This window comes from Chlamydotis macqueenii, chromosome 1, assembly GCF_036417535.1.
Source record: "Chlamydotis macqueenii isolate bChlMac1 chromosome 1, bChlMac1.mat, whole genome shotgun sequence".
Lineage (NCBI taxonomy): Eukaryota > Metazoa > Chordata > Aves > Otidiformes > Otididae > Chlamydotis > Chlamydotis macqueenii.
Window position 1 is genome coordinate 8,180,038 of NC_141556.1, and position 20,314 is coordinate 8,200,351.

Genomic DNA, 20,314 nt, shown 5'->3' on the forward strand with positions numbered 1-20,314 from the left:
TACAACTGAACCGGGTGTGCCAGAAGCAATTAAGTTACATTTAGGGGAGCACATCCAACAGACCCGTTTGCTCCCAATATTATTTATTTTTTATTCTATCTATAAAGCTTCTTTTCAGCAAAAGTCCCTTGATGGTAATAACACTGGCAGCAGACGTGCAAAGAGAGCTGCAGCCAGCCACTAGTGGTTTGAACAGATTCAAAGTAGATCTTAACAGCATCAGGTTACGGATGCAGCAGCTGCCAGAGCTTTTGCTACAACAGGGCGCCCACGGCTTCCACAAGAGAGGGAAGTTCATGCCAAAAAAACCCTTGTGTTTACATGGCTCGTGGGGAATTGCATTTATTATCTTATCTGGTATTCCTCATACCAGAAATCACCCTCTACATATGGAATCTGAATATAAAAATTCCTGAGAGACACCACGTATTTATATTATTATACATATATACGGCATTTTCACCCTTCAAAAGACTCCCACAAGTATTTCCAGCTGTGAAAGCAGAGGCAGAGTTGAGGCCCCTTAAAATGCAGACAAATAAATGCCCTAAAATACCAATGAACATCAAAATAAATAGACTAGTCCAGCATCCAAAAGTTAAATTAAGGCTAAATTCATACAATTTCCTTTTTGTCTTAATAAATTCTTTAATTACTATCTTCCACAGAAGCATTTTGTTCGAACACGGAATACCTCCTGAAGTAAGGTTTCATTCTCAAAAAAGCTTCAACATCTGTTCTGAGCTGCACCATAAACCATCAAATGCTATTTTTTAAGACTCACATTTTTAGCTCTTTAAACTACCGCGTAGACTTGCGGTTTGTTACAAATAACCCAAAGGCATTCCTTGAGAAGAAATATGGCTTTCCTCTCCCCCTTCCGATTTCAAGAGGAATCTGAATAAAAACCCTTCAGCCTGCCTCTGCTCAGACGTTCCAGGACCAGCACCGCCTCGCATCAGCCAGCTCAAGTGGAAAGCAAAACAGCGACTTAAACGCAGAGGGGGCTTTCCAGGCACCATCCCACACCGCTGGAACATGAAAGCTCACCGCCACTATAGTTTTTATCTATCTGCTCTCACTGCGGTAAGAGGCACTTGACTAGAGAGATTACGTGATTAATCCTTGATTATAGATATCATTAATAACTTCCCACAGTTCACCCTCTAATTCAAAAGTAAGAGTTTCTGAAAACAGAATACAAAATACTCTTCCCAGCCAAGATGCTCTAGCCAGCCACCGTCCAAGGAGCTTGGCTCTTATTCGCACCATCTTCCAAAGCTGAAAGGGATGGATGGGGTTTGGACCACGGCAAACACAGCCTGACTGCCTGCAGAGAAGAGAGAGAAGGACCGGAGAAGTCTTGGTGACTGCAATTCCTCCCAGCCCCCTGTGCTTTGTTCAAAAAGGCTGCCACTTCCCAGCTACAAGAGTTTTGCCTCTAGACTAGGAGAGGAGTGTCTTCACCCGCCTCAAAATCAAACACGTTCAGGGCAGCACATCCCTACTGTGCCACAGCGATCGCTCATCAAATATCAACCTGTTACCAGATTATTTACTACATCACTGTTCTTCAAATAAAATTAAGACCATCGGACTTTTTAACCCTTTGGCAGGTACCTGGCTTTTGTTTCTGGATCCAGCCTTGCCTTACTGATCCTAGGCAAGTCATTTCATCCCTGTGTGCCCCCGCTCACGCACATACAAGACAAAAAAAGGGCATTTCAGAAACCACCACAAGCTTCTGCCAGGCCAATCTTCCTGCTCTCCTTGTCGTGCACTTTAAAAATCTTGAGATCCCAGCAGACAAAATGAAGTAGCAAGACTGAAGAACTTAACTCACAGCGCTGGGTATCAGCAGTTAACGGCTTCATTAGTTGCACGGCTGCTGAAAGACTGACAGACCACGTAGCCTTCTCTCAGGAACACCGCTCACTTGACCAGGGCAGCAAAAAGCAACCTCAGTGACGTCAAGGAAATGGAGAGAAGCAGGGCTTGCTGGCTACTGCAGCTGTTCCTGTTGTCACTTTAGAGGACATTAAAATGAACTAAACCACGCAAAATCTCAAGGAAATCCAGTTAACGCTCATTTTCTTCCTTGCTGAGAGTGTAAGGTCCACAAAGCACAGATAAAAGATCCACTAGATGAAAAACAGAAGAAAGGGTCACTTGAAAGATGTTTGCATTGGCACTGACACCTAAAGGGAGACCAAGCACAAGATTTGGGGCAGTGCTCCACACTGTTACAATTATCTCAAATGCAAAGAGCTGCTGATGGCTCTGATTCAATTTCAATACCACCAGGCAGTCTCTGTGTCGTGGTTTTGTTAGTGAGGGGGGGGGGGCTAAGGTGGTAGGGGGGAACTACGACACTCTGCTCCTCTGCTTTGAAGTTCAGTCAAGTCTTGGGTGCTCAGGGAAGAGCCTAGATCCCCCCAGAGACAGAGGGCTGAAGAGTAATGCTGGTGAGGACAGAATGGCTGGTCCCTCTTGTTCTCTAGCCTACTTGGAAAAGAAATGCAGAAAGATACAAACAGCTTTCAGAATAGCCTCACCTTCCACTAAAATCACCAGGACCAATGAACAGGAATTTGTATTAATCCCAAATAATTCTCCCCCAGGCTGCAAGATCTGCGATGAAGCTTTCTGCTACCAGCTTTGAAACCAGCTGAAAGTACCAGCTCTAAGTAGTTGCATTTCTTCTCTTGCTCAGTTAAAATGCTGAAGAGGGATCAGTGCAGCTGTGTAATCGGGGTGGCAGAAGAGAAAAAGCAAGTGCTGAAAGCTCTTCTCCCCATCTACTGCAACAGGAGGTCTCCACACAAGAGGGGCTGTTAAGAGCATTGGGAAGGAAAAGAGATGGAGACCTTCGTTCACCACTGCAGGTAGGTTAGGTCCCCTTCTTGTCAGATGCAGGCAAAACTTGGATATAGACCTTCCCTGCAACAAACTACTTAGCATCTAATTGTTAATACAGGCAGTGGAAAAGACAGAAAGACACGGGATGAAGACTAGCACCCTGTGAGGAGCACCCATCTCCCCTAAATCCTGGTCTATGCTCAACCTGCTGTAACATCATGGTTCCAATCTGAGACTAAAGGCAGATAAAGCAGACTGTGCATCTTACATCATTTCTCTTCCCCCAAAGTCCTACATGTTTATTAAGGACTTTATATTCTCCATATTAATTTTGCTCAGGTCCTTGTGATGACTGAAATCCCTAGACAGGGCTGAGGATGTGGAAAGCAAGGAGAGGATGTGATGGCAAGGAGAGGATCCAGTGTTTTGGACATCTCTCACAGAGAGGTGGTGGATGCCTCATCCGTGGTAACATTAAAGGCCAGGTTAGATGAAGCTCTGAGCAACCTGATCTAGTCAGGGGTGTCCCTGCACCTTGCAGGGGGGTTGGACTAGATGACCTTTGAAGGTCCCTTCCAACCCAAACCATTCTGTGATTCTATGAAAAGGCCCTTAATAACTACGTTGCTTTTTTTTTCCTGCAGAACAGCAGCATGTTGTGCGCATACCCCCTCCCCTCCATCTCATCTAATAACTTTCATTTGAAAGGACAAAATCATGACTAGCAAAGACACGTAACTGAATATGAATCTGGCTTCCACCAGTGCACTACAGAGGTAATTATTACACCGCAGTAAACATGACTTTCAGGAGAACATTGAAATTACACCTCCTAGGAAACGCACTCCACAGCACAGTCTGCAACTAGATTAATCCTAAAAGGTAACCAGCAATTTATTCATACATTGGTCAATAGCAACCCATATGTGATTCTGAAATGACGCATTTTTTAAAGAGATTTTAAGATTAGAAAAGCAAGTAAGATCACTTTATACTCCCTGCAGTTACAGTGCACCATCCATGTTCTAGATCAGTCTGGACCACTCAATTAAAAATCAGCACAGGTTTGGTTGAATCAAATTTAACTACATTAAAATACGGGGTTTTGTATTAAAAGCGACTCGATTCAAAAGCAGAAGTTCGAAGAGTCAGAGGACAGCTTCTTCAGGGCTTCGCTGTTCCAAACGTGAAGAACTATCAAACAGTGTCACCCAGTGGTAAAGGGCTTCCTGCAGACAGCAACCGAGCAGGAAAAGTTGGGGGGGAGAAGAGGGAAAACTGACCCAAATCCACATTTATACACAAAACTATTAAACCTAAAGAACACACAAACTAAATCCCACAACATTTTAGCAGAAAGTCTTACTTGTAATTCATTCTATTTCTGAAAACATCAGCATTAGAGGACAGTGATTCCTCACATATAAAGGGTGTAACACTAAAGCAGTGTATTTCTGAGGAAGAGGGGGAAATCCAGAACAGCCAGCAGCCTCTTACTAATTGGGAGAGCGGAACATTTCCAGCATCTGACTTGAAGTGCTTAAAAGGAGACTGGTGAATCTTGAACGCTCTTAAACTCTAGTTCAGAAGACTGCCATCAAGACTCTCCCAGGGAAGAGAGAAACACGTCGATGGTGGTTGTATCTGCACTTGTTCTGTATTTTGCTCACTAAGATCTGGTGAGCAATTCAAGACAGTAATGTGTGTCTCTGTGAGGCCAAGCAAGACCCAGGAACAAGAGAGTGCAGGTCACACTCCCTGAACAGAAATGCTCTTCTGGGTGCTATGATGCTGATGATGAAGATGGAAGACCCTGGTAACTCAACTGGGCAGAAGTCTATGCCAGATATAAGCCAAGAAGTGTAAAATGTCTTTTGATCTATGTGACAAAATTTTGAAGCAAGAGAAGAGGCACCTTACTTGGCACCCATGTAAACATGATGGGCACAGCCCAAGAAAATAGGATGTTAAGCAAATGGAAGAGAAATAACATCTAAGAATTGGAGAACATGCCCTATATTGAGGCAGTCATAAGAGCTCAGTCTGTTTGGTTTGTAAGAAGGGAAGATCAAGATGAACCCGATTGTCCTACATGCAACAAACCCAATAATGGTTTGAGAAATTTCAGTGACTGGAGATCAGGACTAGAAAACAAATTCCTAAAATGAGGCACACACTTATGCAGTGAGGGGAATGAAATGCTAGATTTACTAAAAGATTTGTGGTAGGAAATCAGAAATGGTTAAAATGCATGGAGAGACCAAATTACAGGATCATAATTATTCCTTCTAATTTCACAAATTTGTAAATCTATAAGTGCAATTACTAAGTGTTTGCAAGGGAGTCTGAAGATCAAAATCTCTGCATTAATCAGGCAACTACGCATTCTGTAGCTACAACAGCAAAAATGAGAGCAAGTGAGCTATTTCCCATGCTGCCTAAGTTACAGCAGTGCTGTAAATCCCCGACTCTCGCCAGTCCGAGTGTCACGGAGCCGCTGAACCTCCAGAGCTTGCTTCCCACCACGTGCTGTTCCTTAGGAGACACCAGCATCCTGCCCGGAGATATGGCACAACACGATCTGCTGTGCCCCCATGCCTACCCTCCCCTCTGAGTGTTTCTGAATTATAACTTTAAAGGAATCCTACCAACAAAAAATAATTTATTTTTCAACAAATTTTAAAATACAGACATAATGAAAAACACACAGTCCACTGCAGCTTGCTAGCTTCCTACATATATTCATAGGTAGTTATGTAAAAGTTAAGTACTTCTTCAGACCCTGCAGACATGTATCAATTACCTGCCAGCTCAACAACTCAAGTTCCCTTTGTTTTCTAGGAAGAAATTCTTTTCCTAGGAAGGAAAAAAAAAAAAAAAAAAAAGACAAAATAAAAAGACAAAAAGATCTGGACTAGTAGAGATTTCTTTTTTCTTCTCTCTTTGGTGGCAAAGAGCTCAGAGCAAACATCCAGCCTCTGTTCTGGTTTCTTAACAAAAGAAGTATCTTTTCTTAGAAATAGAGAAAAGGAAACAAAAACAAAGCGTTTTCTTAAACATATTGCTACTCCCAGGAGAGAAATAAAACCTTCACCTCAAAAGTTAAGTCCTGGGTCAGGCACCTACATCCACATTCCAGCCTGCACTGTGTCCACACAGAGGCACCCTTCCCTGCCCAGGCCTGTTCTATCCACTCTCGGCTGGCAGAGATGTGTTTTAGGCACGTGGCTCCTCACTGCGACTCAGTCGAAAAGGACGCCACTACAAAGGCAAGGAAGAAAGACCTGAAGGAAAAAGCAAAAATGAGAACAGTAAAACTGATGATCTGATCTTCCAAAAGTGAGGTGGAGTAAGAATCTAAAGAGATGGCTGCTCTACACCCTACTCATGACCTTAACCAAAGGCACAATGCCCCAATGGGTTTAAAAGGAACAAGTAGGTGTAAGAGTGTACGTCAGCCAGAGCAAGCCTCCTGGAAGTGCATGCTACAGGAGGCAGGGCGTACACCGTATGGCTTTAGGACAGCCAAGCCCGATATAAATGAAGCTATTGAACTGCAACAGTGATCAACAGAAGGCCTGCAAAGAACATGACACGCCGCAGGGCGTTTAGTGGAACATCATCTTCTCGCTGCCTGATGGAAGAAACACAAGTTCGGAAAAATAAGAATTTATGGAAAACAAAAATTGGAAAAAATGTTGACACCAGATCACATGTGTCAAAGCTGGTGACTTTTTACATGCTCTTTATAAGCAGCTACAATCAGCAGCTTCTACTGCAACCTCATCAATCAGGAAGCTCTGACACACGGGCAGGGCTGAGGATCAGTCAGTACGCTGCACAGATAACACAGTCTGCCTCGCTTCTCAGACAGATGGGCGTTGTTTTCTAAAGAAACATGCCTCCATCTGAACAGTATACTGATGTGTTTGCTCACAGAACTGAGTTGCCTTTGGCCTTTTAGCATCCCTGGAATGAAGAACCCAGAACGTCAACACCTAAAGCAAAAGCAGTTACACAGGCTTAGCATGTACACAGGGGAGATTTTAGCTTATATTCTCGCAGAACAAATTAAGTAGTGTATGGTGACATGGGACTGTTTCTAGGATGTTTTCTACATCATCATCTTTTTTGGTTTTCTAAGAAAGGCTCAAAGAGGTTCAGGAAGGGAGAAACAGACCACCCCTCCCTAATGCCTCTAGAAAGGAACAGCTCAACAAATTCCAAGTACTTAACAAACAAAAAGAAGAAACTAGAGAGATGACCCCAGTTTCTCCACAAAAAGACTGTTTGTTGAGCTTGTGCGCTGGTGGCAGGAAAGGAACTTCCTACAATTGTTACCTTTCTGCTTGACAGACCACCTGGAGGAAAGTCTCAAGACCGTCCTTCCTCAGCAGCACGCATGAAGGGGGCCAGCCGTGCCATCACAGTTAGGAGAACCGCTCAGCTCTGCTCCCCACATCCTTCTCTGGAGCTTTTGAGAGGATGGCTCGATTGCTTTCTGTGCTACAGAAGTGGAATTGAGCTGGACTTAAACTTGAACTGGAAGAACTCTTCAGTACGTAAGTCGAACAAGCGAAAACACCCTCAGTAATCATAAGAGGCACTGCAGGGATCTCCATCAAACTGTCAAAACAAACTACCTGCCCACCAAAAAGTCACATTCTAGTTCACAATGGTCTCATAAAGGAAAAGAAAATGTGCAGAGTCATGTCTCTTCATGCTCAAAAATAAAGAAAAACCTTAAAGAAGCCAAAAACCAAAGGGCTGCAAAACAAGACTCGTGTAGATCCAAGAAAGGGGCTGAAAACCTTTGTTGTTAGATGCCTGCAGCTAAGGAACAAAAGCAGTATGAGGTCACAGCTTGGCTTTTGCAAGTCAAGGTTCAAGAAAGCAGCTTCCAGAGAAGAGAATGCCATTTGTCATTCGCATATAGACAACCAGACAGCCATGCCTCTGAAAGAGGGTGCTGTCAGCCTGAAGAGAAAAGAGTTTGAATAAAAGCCTTCTCGAAAGCCTTGGAGCCCTCTTATTAACACCATTTCACAGGTGACTCAGCTTACTTTACAACAAGCAGGCTGAAAAGCTGTCCTCTACGTCCAGTTTTAACAATAGCAGCTTAATTAATACGATGAATACCTATTGATAGGCAATCCAGCTGCACCCCTTCACACCTGAAGCCAGCCCTGTTCCTTGTTCCTCTGCTGAACAGAGAACTTGGAGGAATCTTAGCACTTGAGCCTGCAACCGAAGAGGGAAACTTCCAGGCCAACAAACTTTATACACTGGCAATAAATTGTCTGTTAAGGATTCCTTAAAAATGTCACCATATACTGTCCCCAGTAGGATATCTATCACCTTACTGCCTCAGATGTTTGTAGAAGGAAGGAAGAAATGGCAAGAGGTGCTTCTTCTGCGGTCCTCTTCCTGCTGTCCTTCAACAGCTAAACAGGCTATTAAAAAAAAAAATATAGAAAAACTGTAATTAAATTTCCAAGGAGTATGATCCCCACGTGTTTTTGAAAAGCACACCTGTTTTGGAATCAGAAGACACTCCAACGAACGGTCATGGGGGAATACTCAGCACTCCAGGGAACACAGTGCGCCGTGTCACATCCCAGCAAGCACTACCTTTTGTGTTTCCTATCACTAAATTAATTACTAGTTTCCTACCTGACTGCGTAACCTACAAAGATGCTATGGACTCATTAGAAGGAGAGGAACAGTCTTTGTGATCAAGGGTGAAAGCGGAATTGGTGTTTGTGTAGGTATCTCCTGCATTCTTGATTCCTTGGGCTGTGTTTCCGTTCAGGAAAGGTGGTCTGCAAATGTGAGCGCTATTTCTAAAAACCATTTACTGTAAATTCTTGACCTGTTACTAGTCCTACAAATCTGAGTAAAACCAACTAACCTTCCACAACACTTTCAAGCATTTTAACCCAAGTTGCTCAAGGTCCTACATCCATCACTTGTCCGTCATCTTACAACACAATCGCTTTCTCAATCTGCTTGCTTAACAAGTAGTGGAGAATTCCAGGTTGCCAAAGCAGAAAATCAACATCTGCTTCTTTTTTTTAATTAGATAATCAATTTTGCAATGATTCACTGAGGAATTATCTATTAAAACTGCAAAAAAAAAAAATACTGAGGAAGGGGAATTCATCAAAACGTAAAGTGGGACCTGTTCATTATAACGGGCTTGGTCACAACAGAGGCTCGCTCGCTTAGAGGAAAGCTGCCCCGTAATTACGGCCGAGTCGTGACAGAAGAGAGAGGCTCTATTCTCAGCTTTACCAAAAATTGAATCTGTGATGCCAAGCAAGTCACTGAGGCCTAAATTAATCTGGAACAGGCTGTGGTTGTCAGCACAAGACAACATGTCGGATACCAAATGCTGAGAGAGCAAAACATGCTTTTTTGGATGAGCAGATGAGTATGAAACATCATAAATTAACACAATGCTATGCTTTGTTCTATTATAGGCAGCATTCTGTCAAAAGTTTTGGAGTAATTTCATGTTAGGAACTCATTTTTATGATTGAATAACTGCTTCTTTTAGAATCAAGAGGCAAAATCCAAGTAGGCACTTTGCTGAATGAAGTTTAAGAAATTAGATTGATGATGTTTAAAATAAGCTAAAAAGTTATGGATTAACAGATACATGGAAGAAAATTTAGAAAAGATGTTAGAGTTAATAACACAGAGGCTGTGAACTTCTTGGTGCTGCAAAAGAAACACCAAGGACTTACAATTCTTATTCCTGAAAGACTGAGGCCATTTTCACCCCAAGCATGTTTTTATGAATTTCTTCCTCCCCAAGTTATTACCAAAGTCCCCAGTGTTTTCTTTTTCATTATTTGTCTATGGATTTATCATCTCAACAGCAAAAAAAAAAAAAAAAAAAGACACATTAAACACATGCTTTTCTAAGTTGCACTAGTAAATACATTCTCAGAAACGACTCCAAGATGAAGATCCACATCGAAAAGCCAGAACGAGAGCTGGATGCCTGAGGGCTTTCCTATCCCACTAGTGAATACAGCATGTTCTTCTCCAGCACGTTAGTAATAAGACATAGCCTCATTTATCAAATCTCTCCTCTTTGAAACAGCATGTACACCTCAACAGTCTCGGGGCTCAGCAGGGTGTAAATACTGCATCTTCAGCCGCTACGTCAATGTGAGTTTACCGTACACATCAGTGGTTAAGACTACAGCAAATGTTTGCTACAGTTAAGTCCCGTTTCATCAAGAGAATGTTAACAGTCATCTTTTAATGTGAATGTTAACAAGTCACCCTTAGCTGTTTTTGTATCATCGAGACATATGAGGTTACAAACACAGGATTCCTACCCACAACACTTAACCCAGCAGCCCGCCTGCACGGAGGATGTTGTCCCACCCACTTTAACACTGATCCCAGTACAGCAACTGGAAAAGCTCCACAGAATCACAGAATCATGGAATAGTTTGGGTTGGAAGGGACCTGCAAAGGTCATCTAATCCAGTCTCCCTGTGAGGAGCAGGGACATCTCCAACCAGATCAGGTTGCTCAGAGCCCCAGCCAACCTGGCCTTGAATGTTTCCAGGGATGGGGCATCAACCACCTCTCCGGGAAACTTGTTTCAGTGTTCCACCACCCTCATTGTAAATTTTTTTTTCCTAATATCTAGTCTGAATCTACTTCCTTCTATTTAAAAACCACTACATCTCGTCCTATCACAACAGGCTCTGCTGAAGAGTTTCTCCCCATCTTTCCTGTAGGCCCCCTGAGGTACTGGAAGACCACTATCACATCTCCCCGGAGCCTTCTCTTCTCCAGGCTGAAGAGCCGCAACTCTCTCAGCCTGTCCTCATAGGAGAGGTGCTCCAGCCCTCTGATCATCTTTGTAGACTCCTCTGGACTCACTCCAATTGGTCCATGTCCTTCTTATGTTGGGGGCTCCAGAGCTGGATGCAGTACTGCAGGTGTGGTCTCATGAGAGCAGAGAGGGAGAATCATCACCTCCCTCGACCTGCTGGCCACGCTCCTTTTGATGCAGCCCAGAAACACAACAAAGGCAGCATTTTTCCTGCCAGACAGCAACAGCATCCATTTCCAATTTATAAATGCATTTGGTGATGAAAGCCATCAGGCTATCAGAAGTCACCCATCAGCCTTCCCCTGCACAGATCTGTCATTAATACCTCTTGTTCTCTCACCTCCCCTTCCCAGCACTGCTGAGGGCAGCGACATCACAGGTATCAGTGGCACCAAACTACAACTGGTAAACATTTGAACACTGTGAACATGGTTTGAACATGCTGTTAACTCAACCAGATGTGCATCTTAAGGATCTTTCCAGCAGATGACAGCTTCCTCCAGCCAGTCCCAAATCAACCGTGTTGGAGCAAATGCATAGCAGTGACCAGCTCGTGCTGCACCCGCGTGAGCAAACAGGCCCTGCAAGGAAGCAAAACGCCCAGAAGAGCCAGACACAACCAGCTGGGACCACGCAGCTTCACCAGCGCAACGTACTGGTAAAAATCAGCACACAGGTCGATCTGTATCAGTAGCAAGCAAAGTTATTCCAGACTGGGAAGGGCTGTGCCAGCACAAACACAATCAGCTAGCGTGGGGAATCGTACCACTTCAACCCGGCAGACAAAGCAGCACAACTTGTAAGAAAAGCTGAGAAGCCTAGCAGCATTTAAGATTAGACTAAAAAGTGCAGGTGAAAAAAAATGAAATCTCTCTATTAAGGACATCATCACAAAAAATATCCTAGATGCTTCATATTTCGGGATATATGCAGTCAATGAGGAAGGAGTTACAGAAAGCTGAAATGACAAGATTTCATTCATTATTATTCAAGTTTCATTAGAGCCTATGTTATATATTATTTCACAAACAGCAATCAGAACCAAAATTAGAGCAACCTCACTGTCCACATAGACTTGAGAAAGGCGTTATGCTCCACAAGCTTACAGTTCACACAGAGGGCTCAATCATTATCCCCATTTTATATCCTGTATCTTCCTGGAAGCCAACGGCCTTCGGGGCTTACAAAATAAGAGAACTTTCAGAAATTTTACCTTTGACTGCCCTGAGTCGTCGTGTACCTCCAGACAGACACAACCCTCAGCTTGTCTTTCACACAAAGATAACATCCTGCTCACGTTTTAGGCAACTGATCAGTTTAGATTTTCCAGATAAAAAATATGTTGGTTGCCACCTTCATCCCCGAGTCTCACCTTGCCAGCACTACTGACCTGTTTGCTGCAAAGTCAGGTTGCAGGAGATGCGATATTATGTGTCCTTAAGCAAGCTGAGAGCCACCTCCATGAGAGTCCACCAACATGGCACCATCTTCTACGTAGCTAAGCCAACAACTCCACAGTTCTGGGTCAAACACCCTCTTTAAAGAGCCATTTCCCTCTCACAAGCACACATAATTAAACATACACCTCAGGGCCTGGTAGAACAAACAAGTCTTTGTGGTTGTACAGGGGTGCAGATTTTGATTCAGGAAGTGTATGTCTACAAATTAATTTTGATCCACATCCTACTGTGCTCAGTGTTTTCCTATGGCTTCTATTCAACATAAACATTTACCATTGAAATCTCAGTGCTTCCAGGAAAACAATGTTTAGCTACATTCACACAGTGATAAAAAAAATGACAATAAGACCATTAAAAGTTTGAAGTTAATGGATGAACTTCGGAAGTCAGGAGCAGCGGGCTTACTGGAGTGCACCCCAAATGTGCCTGCCCACCATGAGAAGTACCAGTCTGGCTAGTAGGGGGATTAACAAATTTGTTAGTTGTTTCCAGTAGAGTCAAAACAGAAAAGTTTCTAGATGCGAGGGCACAGGCTCTTATCGAGGAAAAGAGATTTATGCACAATTTCATAGTTCTTTAATCTCCTCCGGGGGGGGTATCTCCATTGCTAGAGGGTGCTGACATCCATTTCAGAGAAAAACTCTGAACATGTCTTTTAAATATCCCTTCCCAAAAACCTCCCATGGGACAGCTGCATTACTTCAAGTTACTTGAGAGGTAGGAGGAAACAGCACGAAGGCAGACACAAAGAAGACTGAGGCAACAAGAATTTCATCCAGATTCTCACATCTCGTTCTCCCCTTCTTTACATCAACGCAGCTCAGCTGTAAACACCTTCTATTAATCTTACCCAAGACCTCAGCTAAAAACTGAAGACATCAACCAGTTGTCTGGCTCGCTTAAGACCTTTTATATTTCCCACTCTGACCCTTGTTTATACCATTGTGATTATTATCTAGTTATAAACAATGGCTTGATTAAAACATCATATTTATAGAACCATTCATGTCACCCACCTTTAGGCCTTTAACTAAAATGGGAAAGCAAGCTCCTTACAGCACTGGCATGGTTATCCAGAGGGCAAATCAAAGGAGCTGTGCTGAACTCTGATGTCAAACATCATCGCTCTCCAGCAGCTTCCAGAGACACTTGCCTTCCTGCAACAGGGTTGTGTGAAGTCCAGGGAGCCTAGACTCCCAAACTGCTTTTTGACAGCAATGGGAAAAGTCCCTTCAAAAATCAAAATAGTTAGAAACTCCAGCTGAAATTTAATAAACTACAGTAATACTGAACAAATTAAACCTGCCACTGCTTTCTACAGCATCTCAAGTACGCCAGTTACTTCCAGCTTCACGTCCTCTATAATATAAAACCGTGGAAAATACTCAAGTTTAATCATTTCCTGTATTATTCACCGCATTGTCTGCAATACCTTGTGGATTAATTATCTGGATAACAAAATTACTATAAGTGCCATTAATGCTGTCGGTCTGACGCAGTCATCTAAAGAACCACAGCAACATGCTCCTGCGACCTACGGTGTGAGGAAAGCTGAACTGAAGAACCACCCCTCCTAGCTGCTGCACAGGGGTGAAAAAAACCCTTCCTCCTCATGCAGGAAGGTGACTAAACCATTATGCAACTGTGTAAAGTCTCAAATGCTCGGAAGACTGAAGACAGGAAAGAGCTTTCATACCTGGAAGCCAAACTGTTCAAAAGAAAGGAGAGAAGGGTCACCAAGTCTGACACATCTGAGTCATCTTCATCCGAAACCCAACGAGGAGCCAGAACTTCTCATCAATCACTACATGAACTTACCATGTAGTAAGTGCTACATGGTGAAAACTGTTTTTCAGTCCTGTATGTAGAATCCCAAAGAGTAGTGCAACACCATCAATGGCTGAATTCACTGTGGAGCCCAGTGGATCTCCAGCACTGCCTGCTCAGAGGATGCACACACCCCTTCTTCTCCCCAAGCACCCAAACTTGGCCAGAGATGCTCATCTCCTGGGATGGAAATGGCTAGTTAAACACCGGGAGCATGGCATGGGTGGAACAAAAACACAGTTACTAAGTGGGACGATCCAGTCCATCTAATAGTTACATACCCAGGGTAAGTTGGTCCTTTTGGCTGGTCTAAGCCAATCTAGACTTTTTTTTTTGTAGAGAAGAAAAAAAAAAAAAAAAAAAAGAGAACAGCAGGTCCAGAGGTGGGCCATGAAGTTGAAACACCTCCCTTGTGAAGAAAGGCTGAGAGAGTTGGGGCTTTTCAGCCTGGAGAAGAGAAGGCTCCAGGGAGACCTTATAGCAGCCTTTCAAGATATAAAGGGGGCTGATAAGAAAGATGGAAAAAGACTTTTTACCAGGGTCTGTAGTGACAGGACAACGGGAAATGGTTTAAAACTGAAAGAGGATAGATTCAGATTGGGCATAAGGAAGAAAATGTTTATGATGAGAGTGTTGAAACACGGGACAGATTGCCCAGAGAAGCTGTGGATGCTGCACCACTGGAAGGGTTCAAAGTCAAGCTGGACGGGGCTTTGAGCAACCCCAGGTAGTGCAAGATGTCCCTGCCCACTGCAGGGGACTGGACTAGATGAACTTTACAAGTCCTCTGCAACACAAACTCTTCTGTGATCTGTGACTGACCACATTTATATTAGGATGGGTTAAACATATTTTTGAGAGTTCTTGTCCTGATTGACAAAAGCAGTCCAATGATGAAAGAGATACGGCACCCAAGGTGACAGAGCCCTCCTGGCCCCACGGCATTCACGCGAGTGAATGAAGCCCTCGAGCAGAATTACCGCTCTCCCTAACCACAGACGTGGCCACGCACCATCCCCAGGCTCAGCTTGCACAGCTGGAAATGTCTCATTTCTATGCGTCCTGGTTAAGCAAGAGGCACGGATTTCTGTTTGAAGGAAATATAAACTACACCACTGGAAATACCAATGGAAATATTTCTGTTATTTCCAGGCCACCAAACACAAGTAGCACTTACTGGTTCACTACTCTGGTTTGCAATTTGAGAAATGCCTTTAATGGAAGTGCTTTCTTGAACACATACCAAACATAAATGTCCCTAAACGGTGTCTCTGAGAGCTCTGATTTTAAATTAGCTTTGACCATGTTCTAACCTAAAAAGGGAGTGGGGGGAAGGGAATGAAAATTTAAAAAAGAAAAAAAGAAAGAATGTCTCTTTTGTGGCATTTTTCTTTCTGCGAACAAGGAGGAAATAGGTGTTGCTACAAGCAGTAAGGAAGCCACATTTACATCTCCCAGTTTCAAAACAAAGTGCCATCAGCAAAAATATTAGATTATTGATGCGGAGAGAGAGGAAGTTGCAAAGCTGCTTAACATTTCAAGAAGCTGTGAGGCTTTTCACTCACTGCTGTAGCTGGGGAAAACAAAAATATTCTTTGAGCAGGATCTAGTAACTCAGTAACAAAAGTCAAATAGATTAAATGCTGCATCTGTTGTTATAATTAAATTAACAACGTACTGATAGAATCATGCATGTTTTCCCCTTGTGTACCATACCCTCGGCTAAGATGTGCTGTAGCTGTACATATTTCCTCTGTTATAAATTAAAACACGAGCCAAATCCACTCTTCTTCCAAAGCTATTAAAAATCAAGGAAAATTACTCCAGGGATAAATCTGGCCCTGAGATATTTTTCAACAAAGATGAATTTCAGAATAAATTCCACTAAAATAGGTCTGTGAGGAAATACTTGAAACACTTTCACTGGTGTTCCCAGAGCACTTGTTTAAAAATATACTGGAACAGATAGTTCCCAGTATTAAATAGGTGGAAAATGTGAAGACAGTGTTTTAGAATACTCTGTTTCCAGGTGATCAATTTGATATTTTTGCAGGCGGGATTGAGGGAGGAGCATTTATTGTTGCTGTTCCATTCTTTTTGTTTTCAGGAGGTTTTTGGGGGTTGGGGATGGATTGTGGGGTTTATTTGCTTTGGGGTTTTTCTTGTGTTTTTTTTTTTTTTTTAAATACCTAAGTATTTGCAGTATTAAACAAAGGCCACTTTATATGCAGCTCAACTTGGGTATCAAGAATTGAGGAGCTCAGAAATTACAGGTGTACTTGGAGAATCAGACCCATGCATTCCAGAGATTTCCAGTTTGACATCAAAATTACACAATCACATGAAATACTACTATAAATAGCATCAGGTTAGACTCTCAGCTGGCATAAGCTGGAGCCAGTCTACTAAAATCAATTAATCTTCCTCAGCTTATCTGGCTCACTCAGGGAACGCGTACAATTATGAGTATTACAGTTCTCTGCGGAGTCGCATATGCAGAAGAGCTGGCAAGGGCAACGGCCTCAGTTAACCTTCACCCGCAGCAGCACCACGATGCTGGAGACCTGCACCAACGCGCCTGTAATGCTCTTCCTGCGAGAGCATATCAACTAAAACAATGGAAACAGCCATAAAATGGACACAAGTTGCTGAAAGCAATTTGTCTCCAGCAATTTGCACAGATAACAACCATTGTGATCACATTTTTTTTTTGCGGAATCATAGAAAACTGGGCTGGAAGGCGCTTCAGGAGGCCGCTCAGCCCTGTTCTGCCCCAGGGTGATCCGTAGCACGCCGATGCTCCTGACACCTCCTCCTTCACTGGAGGGTTTTGAGCCAAAATGTTTCCTTCTTGATCTCAGTCCAAAACAAGATGTGATTTAAACCCAGCTGTTCATCTCATTTTAAGTTCCAGGTGTTGACCTTTAACACTAATAAATACACAGACCACCAAACTGGGTGGCCGGTTCCTACGTGACCACAGAGCTGAGCCTTTGCTAACACGGGGACAGCAGAAGATATAAACAGGTAGGATTAATGATTTTTTATTTTTTTTTTTTTAGAGCAAGAGTCAAACACAGCAGAAACCAAAAATCTGTTCAACAGATTACCATTGCAGAAGATATTTTTAGCACATCTGGAGGAGACCACAGAGGTCATGAGAAAATCTGCATCAAGGCCATCCTCTCCATGACAGGCACCGAGTGCAGCGGGCGCACCCTCCCACTGCCATGCAGACAAGGCCACTCTGTTCCCAGAGAGCACCATTCTCTTCAGCCTTGCTCTGACCAAGCCTGCTTTCCATCCCCCAGCTTTTACAAGCTGGTGACAACGTCCCCTTGCAACGACACAGGAGCACGTACTTCTCCTCCCCTCTGTTTTCCCACCAGAAAGGCAGGCTGAGAAGACAGTCCAACGGAGCAGAGAGCTCCCAGCTCCCCCGCCTCCAAAACCTCCCGGGGCACAAATCCAGAGATGGAGTCTGCGGAAGCTGGCAGGGAAAGCCATTAAACGTGCCATCTTGCAAAAATAGCACTTGGATGGTTCTCCCCAGCACAGAGGGACTCAGGACTACCAGTGCTACCGATGGTGCTTCTGCAGCAAGGTAAAGGGAGAAGGGTCTGGACATCAGATCCTAGTCTTAGAAAAGTTTTAAATTATTAAAGCAAGGCATCAATTCTTGTAACAGGGCACTGCAGCTTATTTAAAGACAATAAAGGACTAATAAGAACATTATTTTCCTTCCACATCTTCCAGGCATGGCATCACTTGGATCCGTTTGGAAAAGTTTCCATTGCTTCTGCCACAGTCCTGAAAACAATCTTGTGCTTGTGAAGAGATGCAGCCCAGTCTCCTCATTGTGACTCTAAACCCGAATACATATTTATTCTATTTTTTTCTTTGCATGCAATTATTCAGACAAATCACACTCCTCAAACTCCTGGGACTCCGTTTATTCCAATAATTGAGAGGGTTTTTTTCCTCTGATGTTCTGTTTTTCAGGGCAAGGTTATTTTTTGTGTGTATGATCTTTTTCAATTATGCAAAACCCAAGGCAGAAGTGTAATAAAAAATGCAACAACTCTATTGCTTATTTTTGTGGTCTGACATTTTCATTTCACGTCATAATGAGCCTAATCCATCTACCCTGCAATTACACACATATCACATTCCTAACCAGTAGCAATCAGAAATAGATATCCGATTTCTTTCTTCCAGAATTGTATGAAAATTAATGCCACTTGTCACAAAAAGAGTTCAGACTACAAAGAGCAACACACAAAACACTAAGTGTTTTAATTTGACACCATTCTTCATGCCATTCTCAAATCAAAAGCAACAACGTTAAATTCTATTATTAATCCTCCTGCTTGGATCATTGCTCTGGATTAATGAGATGGAGAACTGCAAAGTGTCGTCTTAGAAGCCATAAAACATAAAATTAAAACTCAAATTGAGCAATTTGGTGCTCAGAATTAAAAATCCTTAGTAAATCACATAACCACCAAAAGGCTGAAGTACTGAACAAGGAGCGTCTGTAGCGGCTCTGTTCTCTTCCGTACCAGTGACAGGCAGGACATCTCTCGAGTGACAAACGCACGAGTCTCCGCGTGACCCACATCAGAGATGTTGTACCCATCGTGGTCAGGAAGCCACGCTGGCAGCTTTCCATCCCAGGGCTCAAGTTCTCACAGCTGCCCACTCACGGGACTTTCCTCCTCTCCTCCGACACACTTGCCCTTATTTTCCAAGGGCCAACAAGCGCAGCTGTCCCAGTTAAGCAGGAGGTGTCCTGCACCGGTTCATGCCCTCCTGAAGACCCAACCGGTCTCACATTGGCAGCTGCAACTAAAACAACTGCTCCACTTCGGCAAGGAGCAGCCAGGTGCTGCAACAGCCAGCTCTGCCCCAGCTGATGGAAGTGGGAAATGGCAACATTTCTTCACGTTGGTTACAGAAATCCTGCCTTTAATTTCATTTGGAAGCTCTTCCCTTCCCCAGAAGAGCTCTTCCCGGGCTTGCTCACTTGGTGCATCAGCCACTTGTTCCTTAAAAAGTTCAAACTGAGGGGAAAAAAGGATGCAGAAGCTGGAGTAATGCAAAAATTCAGTGATTCAGGCTCAGCTCTCAACCTTCTACTCAGCTATCCCATCCATTTCATAAAAACACCCGCCTGTTCTGCCTCTGTGTTAACGGGGAGAAAGAAAGCAGAGTCTCACAGATGCGCAAAGCTCAGACAACAACAAACCAGGTCACCGATCAGATAAACTCTCGTTTACGCTGAGCCCCATAGAGCACATCCAGGAGTGGAGGTGCAAGAACTGCACAACTGTTAGCTTGCACGTTACCTGAACGCCGGACAAAATGCCTGTGGCCAGCAGGCCCGGGGACTTCCAGGGTAGACTCAGGAAAGTCTAACAGCTCACCAGCTGCTACTGAAACCTATGTCCAACAACAGGCTAACAAAATACCGGGTGATCTCTTCTTAGGTCCCAACTTGCCATTGAACAAAGTGATAAAATAGGCAGGATCCAAGGAGTCTCCTTTGTTCAAGCGACAGCTTGAGGTCCAGTCCCTCCAAGAGGGACAGCAATTATAAAGTTTTCAGCAACAAACCGCTAACCTTAGTTGCTAGAACCCTGAACTTTTCATTTAGCCCATGAGATTTTTTCGTACTCCTCTAAATCCCTTCTACAATCTGCGTATCAGCAAGCACAGATTACTGTTTTTATTTTCATATAGCAAATGAAATACAACCCTAACAGTTCAGAGTGAAATGAAGAAACAATTGCAGATTTTTAATACTGATGCTCATTCCCCCCTCCAGTATTTGTATGTGTCTTCCAAACGCTGAGTAAATCAAAACCCAGAGAGAAACACACACTGTGGGCCAGATCTTTCAGCAGCTGTAAGTCAGCATGGTCTGAACGACTCTTCATACATAATTACGCTGTCAAATACTTGATGAAAAGAATTGAGCGAATGTCACCATGTGCTTCACGTAAAACAGACAAGAGGACCTTTGTCAGACAGGAATTAAGCTAAGACTCACTATAGGAACTGGATCATACGGTTTAAAAGAAAACCACAGTACAGACACATGTGTAGGACTGAAAACAGGGGCAAAAAGCATGGGAAATGTCTGCTGAGGTCCGCTCCTTATACAAGGAAGGAGACTCCAGAGCAAAGGATACTATTACCCATTGCCTGCAGAGAACTGGTTTTATAGGAACTGGCAGGCCTGACGCTCCAAAGCAGCTGCTTGAACATTTAGCTTGAAAGGCGGACTCTTCCTCACGTTTTCTTT

General features: G+C 43.4%; 1 protein-coding gene across 5 annotated transcripts in view; it reads right to left on the reverse strand.

The window, feature by feature from the left end:
* Positions 1 to 20,314, reverse strand: part of FAM107B (family with sequence similarity 107 member B) — a 60,568-nt gene that overhangs the window by 13,434 nt on the left and 26,820 nt on the right. The gene's annotated exons all lie outside the window — the stretch shown is intronic.